Source organism: Amblyomma maculatum, unplaced genomic scaffold (genome assembly GCF_055883805.1).
Source record: "Amblyomma maculatum isolate TAMU_Amacu unplaced genomic scaffold, ASM5588380v1 scaffold_55, whole genome shotgun sequence".
Classification (NCBI taxonomy): domain Eukaryota; kingdom Metazoa; phylum Arthropoda; class Arachnida; order Ixodida; family Ixodidae; genus Amblyomma; species Amblyomma maculatum.
In genome coordinates, this window is record NW_028146780.1 from 65,122 (window position 1) to 73,203 (window position 8,082).

Consider the following 8,082-nt stretch of genomic DNA (forward strand, 5'->3'; position numbering starts at 1 on the left):
GTAAGTGTCCTATTAAAACATCACTGCCGCGGTTAGCCCAGACAGTGATGTCGGCGTGGAGGCTGAAGTGAATGTCGGGGATTTGAGCTAGTTTTTCAGATAGTTGAGCAAGTGCTATGATAGTATAGGGGAGGATGGCTCGTACACCTAGCCTGATCCATTGAACGCAGTGGTCGCCAATGTTAGTGTGGCTGTGCGCTTGCTGAGGAAAACTCGGAAGTAATTATACAACCTGGCGCCGACTCCCAGGGTTGTAGGGTTCGACGACTGCTGAGTGTGTAACATTGTCGAAGGCCTTAGTAAGATCCACGCCGAGGGTAGCTTTGTTGTCACAGATTTGGCAGTCGAGAATGTGATGTTTAAGCTGTAAGAAGACAGTGCAGAAGGGCCAGGACGAAATCCAAACATGCAGATGAGAATGAGATATTTGCCTCCTAGGTATTGACTACATGCTTCATTAGTTTGCCGACCGAAGAGGTGAGAGAGATGGGCCGCAGATTTTAATGAGCAGGGGTTTTCAAGTTGCTGTATAGAGACAACTTTGGCCTCTTTCCATTCAGGCGGTAAGGTGCTCAGCACTCGTTAAGATATTCGGTAAGGGCGGCAGTAGATTGGGCATCGAGTTTCCAAAGTGTCTTATTATGTACCGCATCTGGATTAGGGGTTGAAGATGTGTTAAGCATCGCCTAGCCTGCACCTCAGATATTGTGAGCGTTTATCCGAGGAGTGCGTTAGGGCTGCTTGGTCTGGGTATATTACAGAAGGGTAAGTAGGAAGGTACTGATTTGGTAGTCCTGGCAGAAGTTCCGTTGGAGGTTTATCTCAGTCATGTAGTAGGTTAGTGAGGTTGTCTCTTTGTGTAACCTTCGTCTTATTAGAGTCTATTAAGCGCCTAAAAAGGTTTCAAGTCTGAGACAGACTCATAATTTAATCTAAATTCTTGCGCAATGATTCCCACTTCTGTCATGGGAGTCGCTGGATGTGTGTCTGTCTCTCTATTAAGACGAGCGAGGCGTCGCCTAAGCCTCCGATTCCAACGCTGCCGTTGCTAGCGTCGTTCTAGATCGCGTTTAGCCTCCCATAAATGTAATATGCAGACCGGCCGCTTTTGGACTGCGTTCGCCATTTTGACTAGAAGTGAAATGCCAGGTTGTAAATTTTGGAAATATAATTTCCACTTCACTTTTATTTATGCGAGAGCAAAAGGAAACCTTCAGTAAGCGACAAAAACTGCTCGTGGTGAGAAATAAACACTTCGCAACCTACATTTTTCAACAACCCGAAGCTTTTTAAGCATGCCGCGCTTTCAGGCAATTTGTCACCATGTTGCCCAAACAACGCGTACTCGCTAAGGGATAAGAGCTGACCCAATCTAGAAGCAATTTTAAATTTAAGGCATTTTGTCGCTAGAATTGAGTGGTGCGGCCATCTTCAAACAAAAAGCTTCTTCCGCCATCCGTGGCAACGAAGATCTGATGGGGAGGCTAGATGCCGCAGTCTCGCCGGATGCCGCTATCGTGCCCTTTTAAAGCCGATGTGATGCGACCAGGTTTACATGCCGAGAGAAACTCGACTTACTTCTCTCAGTCTAGTCCTGCCTGGTGCACTATTGGGATGCGCTTTCCTAGCGCACTGCCCATTTATACATGAATCCGATGCGCTAAAACAGGATGCGATGCAATGCGCTTGTTATCGCATTCATGGTAAACACTGCTCCTGGGTGCAAGTGCTAGCCGATTGACCCCTTTTTGCCGTTCGTCTGGCTATACGGTAGTTCCGTGCCTCTGGACAGGAGGATGAGTCCTGGATCGCCAGGTTCACAATGAGGGGCCGTAGACAGGTCGAAGCTGGCGGAGTCTATTAGCAATCCCTCCTACCCCCTTCTCCCTTCCCCCCGCTCGCTTCCGCGTTTTGGGAACCGCTGCCGGACGATGTGGAGTACGCGTAGTTCAAAGGCAGGAATTGCGGTGCGCCAATGCTCCGGGGAGGTCAATCAGGGCAGCAAGCAGGGCCCTTTCATTTTTGTTTATTTTCTCAAGCCCGAACTAACGGGGTCGAGTCCGAGAGAGGTAAGTGTGAGTTGGCATCTCCTCCCCCTCCCGGTCATGAGTTATTTGTTCGAGCTCTAATGCGAACTCCTCCAAGAGCCATGGTACGCCGGCACAGTCACGGAGTGCGGCGTCTAAACATCGCATTCGCCGCTCTCGCCGCCTGAACACAAATAGCATGGCCCGTTCAGTTTGCGCGGAATGCCGGTGTCGTCAGTCGGTGGGCTCGGTTTATCTGAATGTATTCAGCACACGCTTCGCGTACAGGAACATCGCCAGCTTGTGTACCGACACTGGCCGGACAACTTCACACAAGATTTTTTTCTCATTTGCGGTCGACAATCGGCGACTTCGCCTATTTTGCGCACTGTAACATCACGGAAAGGACTGCCTTATATGCGCTCACGCGTGAGCTCGCGCGTCTTGTGTTCCTAAGCCAACAGCTCAGATTCGAACCATGTAGACAAGAGCCACGTCTGGGGCCTGCATGTGCCTTTTTACGCATGCGACTTCAGCAAATTCACTGGAAGCGGGCATATTCCGGAAATACTGTTTCAGGTAAACCATGTGAATAGTTCCGCTGATTCTGTCCGACTTCGGGTCTTACGGTCGCTAAAGCAGCCCCGCTTCCTCTCTGTTTTCGCCTTCTGGTTGGGTGTCACTGAATTTCTCCCAGGACAGCGCGTCCATGACTGTATTGGCATTTTTTTGGTGAGGTATTTCGAACGCGAGCCTTGTAATGTCAGAGTCAACCAAGCAAACCGACCGTTGGCTTGCGGAGGCGTTTCAACCACGCTAAGGTCATCTGGTCGGTCTCGACCGTGAACCTTGTTCCCATTACGTGCAGCTCGAACCTTTTGAATGCATAGATAATGGCAAAACATTTCTTTTCTGTTGCTGAGTAATTTCTGCCGACGAGAGCACACGGCTCGCAAATGCCAGTGATCGCAGCTGATCCCCCTATATCTGCAGGAGTTCAGCGCCCACTTCGATATCACAGGCGTCAATCTGGATAACGAATGGCTTGTTTAGGTCAGGCAGCTTAAGAGCTGCTGTCTCAGCGATGGCGTGCGATTGCTGGCGAAAGCTCTTGTCCTGTCCATCTCGACATTCCCAAACGGAAGAAACCCTTAGCAATTGTGCTAAGGGTGCTTGCAGTCACGAACAGCACTGACGTCTTTAGGCGAAGGAAACTCCAGGATCGCCCTAAGGCTCTCTCGATCAGACAACACCTGTTCCCTTAAACTCAATATCAAAGTAAGCTCACCTGAGCAAAAAATATCTGCGCCTTTGCAGGATTGAGAGTGAGGCCAGCAGCCCTGAGCTTTCCCACGACGCTTTTCATCGAATTGAGGTGCTCCTAGAATGTGTGGAAATAGACTATCACAATGTTCACGTAGGCGAAACCATCATATCATCTAGAATCACCCATCAGCCTCTGTAATGTGCTCGGAGCTGCGGACAAACAAAAGGGCATTCTCGGAAGCGGAACAGCATTCTGTGGCAGGAGAACGCCGTTTTGTACTCATCGTCCGGTTGAACTTCGACCTGCAGATACTCCTTGCAGCGTCAAGTATTAGGAACTTAACGTGCCGAAGTTTGAGACGATCTCATCTATTGTCGGAAAAAAGGGCATGCGCCTTTCTCCGTGACCTCAATCAGCCGCCGACAGTCCACGCACAAACGGCAAGAGAGATCTTTCTGGGGCACAAACACCACTGGCAGAGCTAGATTAACAGTTTCAGGGTCCGGTTTAAACCAAGTATAAAGAGGGCCCTTGTAACACCCAACACCCTACCTAGCCTACCCTGTTGTATCGTATGAGACCATACATGGTTTAGAAGTTCCTATAGAGAGCAAACATCATATTTATTCGAGGAATTTGCAAATTAGGATCATCACCTGAGTATATGCTTTGCTGCGAATCACATGGACGGACCAGCATCTAGACATAGCACACACGACATCCTCTCTCAGAAATCAGAATGTGCACTTATGAAAAATAAACTTCTCGAGTGGTTACTTTCTTGGATACTTCGATAGCGCAGGACAATTGGCTACAGAGGCTGCGATATTCTGTCCTTTACGCTGACGTATGGTACAGCAAATAATGCGGGGAGCTAAATGTTTCGAAATGGTGGCGTCTGTAGACAGATCGCTACTGAACTGGCACAAAATAAAGTTTTAACACAATCTGATAAACAGCAATATATATAGTTACATTTATGAAAATCATCAACATTTGAAAAGCCAGTATATTTACTTATCAGACATAACTTCTACATTCAAAACGGGAGGAAGCCTTTTGCATGTATCGCACACCGTTTGTGCTGTTATCTTACAGAAGAATTTGCCGATGATTACGTTGCTTCCTAATGCGAAATTAGAGCTCAACTCATCAGCTTTTTCACCTTTTTCGATAGATTGAGGCAAATATTTCGACCAAGACATGTATTTACAATTACAAACTTTTTATTCTTCATACATATTCCTTCAAGAAACATTCCACTAACAGTTCTTGACTGTCATGAAGAAAGCTTTGTGGTCAGGGAAGTGAAGAGACCAATTCAGTTATCGGGAGATTGCGGCAGTCAGCGCGTGGGCCCATAGAAACGTTACGCGACGAAGAAATAGCAGCGACTGACTGATGCCACTGACGCCGCTAGCGATTCAAGGCTAGGGGAAGCAGCGCGCGATGCACTAGCTGCGGAGTAGGGTTACGAGTGACAACGTCCACGGTGATGACTACGCGAAACGCAGGAATGGTGCCAAAGAGCTGCGCTGTAAATGTCGCACTTTACGAGACATTGTACGCAGCTCACTCGACCTAGAAACCACCGCCGCCTTAGACGGGGGTCAGAAAAAATAGGATGGGCCCTGAAAATAGTGTGGATGCTTAAGTTCCTCCGTTAAGGGTATATAGGACCGCGTTTATGGCAGCTTTTTGTCGCCGCTTAAATGCTGATTCTCGTTCGCGTACATGCACTTTTTTTTTTTAAAGATAGAGTTAACATTTAAGCCATGCTATCGTGTCTACAAGGCAGCTTAAGCGTCCTACTATTTTTCAGAAATATAACATGTTTGCACAATGAAGAAATAGTTTAAATATCTCACAGTTCACATTTTAGGTGGAGAGCGTTTTCGCTTAACATATCAGTTTCTTTATTCCATGAAAAGTTATTTACTAGAATTATAAAACGCACACTAGCTGTAGGTATGCCATCAACCCTGTCTGCAACGCAAAAGTATTTAAGTTAGCTTCATTTGCACCAAACATGTGGGCAACCTGCGCAGAAACAAAAAACAGAAAAATAGAAAAAAATGGCAGAAAATAGTCGCGACCTCACCCCACCACGCCACGTCCTGCACGCCTAACTTGAGAACGTCCAATAAGTAGGCGTGCCCAGCAGCCCCACTGACGTCTGTGAGGAGGCTTGCGAGGTGCATTGTGTCGCCCAGATTGTTTGCAAGCGGTCGCCAGGACCACTTTTTAAAACGCTTTTTGAAAATTATCGGCTCGACGTAAAACTTTCAAATCTGTCTCGAAAACTCGCAAAGACCACCTCTATGAATTGATTGCTTGCATGAAAATTTCAACCCAAGTAGCATTTCAGGGGCCTTTTAGGCAATGTTTCTGTGATATTTTTCGAGCATTTTTCTGAAGAGCTTCTTGATGAGATCTTCAACGTTGAGCAACCTGAGAATCGGGCGTCTTTACGCACAGCAGCTACAAATTACTAAGGCGGCTGTCAGGTATGGGCAGTCATAATCTAATAATTTATTCATTTAGTCGCAGCATTTCCTGCTTCCGCTAAAATAATAAAACTGAGAACTGACCTCAACTGCAGTAATGACAGAGGTCAGTTGGCTTACGAGCTGGACCGCTAGCTGAAAGTCTGCTAAAACCATTTGGTTTCACTTCATCCCCAAGTGGAACCAGCTTACTTAAAACTGTTAGGCACCTGAAACCAATTAACGTCTTTGAATGCCAGCTGAAGCCAGCTGCATTTGTATTTTTTCATTCATTTGCATGAGTAAAAATGTTCGTATTTTGATTCATAAAATATGAGGCTGGCATTGTGATTAAGCGCACGTTCCGATGAACAGCTTTTGAAGCATTCGAGATTTCAATGCATAAGCTCTAATTTTATTCTGGGAAATCAGGAAGATGATGATTTGACTATTTTTTTGACAATGCACCAAAGTCCGGCTTTTTTGTTTCGGATCTCATGGGCCTACTGAGAACGGTGGCCCCGGTTCATTGGAAGCCTTTCAACACTGGATAATCCGCCCTGGGGAATGGTTGGATTGTGACGTATACCTCTACTGCAGTTGTTTGTAGAGGACATATTGACGCCATGTACTGCGAGTACGTCTCGGAAGTCTTTTGCTTTCATGAATTGAAGCCTTAATCGTAGCCGTCCTGCCTAGCTATCTCCTTGATCCCTCCCGCTTTATGAGTATCAATGGACAAAATTCTTTCCTTTACCCTGGAACTTATGGTGTACCTGAAGGTTCAATATTGGGCCAGCTTCTCTGCTCAGTTTTAATAATGAAGGTTTTTTCATGGTCAAGAAGTCCTCTTTTTTCCTTTATGCTGATGATTTAAAGATATACTGGGTAATACATTCTTTTAAGATTGCCTGTCTTTGGAATCAAAATTGTCTGTCTCTATTAATGGCTCGACTACTTGGTTCTAAATTCTTCTAAAGCTAGGCTGTTTCATTTACTCGTAAATTAAATAGCTTTTTTTAGCCTTAATTTTTGAATTCCGCCACATTGTCAAGGTTGATGAAATTACCTTCGCGTCCTTTTCTTCCATATCCTGAGCTTCTCCTCTCACACTTAACGCTTTGGACTGCAGGCTTTCGAGAGTTGCGTACCCTGCTTTCATTATTAAAGATGTACTCGTCCGTATGCTTGACCCTTTTGGAGCGTGCGCTCTGCGATCCTTGAGTGCATCCCACTGCGAGTTCCGCGGAAGAGAATTCAGACAATTTCATGTTTCCCCGCTTCTGAATTCCCATTCCCCTGTGGACAGAATAGAAAATTAGCCATTTTTTTTTCTCTCCTCGTTGATATCATCGAAAACGTACTCTCGGCGTTCTGATCTGAAGTTCGTAGCGTCTTATTCTGAACACTTCTTTTTATCACATATTGCTTCCCGTTTCAAGCGTTTAGCATGTGCTTCATTTTTGCTTTTCCTCTTGTGTTATCTTGTCCACGTTCTTCAATATATGTTTACCTGTTTTAATACCATTCTAACCTAAAAACAGTGAATTCCTATCTGATCCTTTGTATTGCTTCCACTTATCGTATTTCTTTATTCTAATTTATTGTATTTTTCTTTTTCTCTTTTGTATGCTTTTCGCGTTATCTTTTGCAAGATATGTTTATCATTGAGTTCCTTCTCTATGTAGCTTAATTTATTTAAAACATGTTTTATTTGCCCCTCCTTTTGTCATCCATCGCTGTGTGTATAAAGCTCGCGTGCGAATGTACTATTCATATTTATGCTGTAGTATCAAGACCGTATGGTTGTTTCGGCGCACAAGAAAGTCAAAATTGATTGCTTAATAATTCTCTTTTTCTGATTCTTTCGTCAGTGCGTGCATCGCGTTGTGTGAATGTTATGTTCGACGTCGGATTGCGTTACCGTTTGAATTTCGGGACTAGTATTTTGCTTTTGACAACTGACGACTTCTTTAAGTAAAATGAAAGAGTAAATGAATAGTGGAAGCGAACACAATTCTGCCTCCAGGTCGCATTTGTTTTGGCGAATTTTGGTCGAAATTTCTGCTAATGCGAAATTACTGATCGGCCTTTTTGTAAAGCCTTGGGTGGCCACGCAATGAACAGAGGCTGGTCCTCGCAGAGCTAACCATTATCTGTTTTGCCCCCGCAGTGAGGATGACGATGCGAGCCGTAAATACGGCCTTCTCTTGTGCTGCTGCCTTCTTAGTGTGGCGGTGATTGCCGCCGCGGCTGGCGTTTTGAAGGAAGAAGGTAAGACATAGGCGATTTTGAAAAGCTG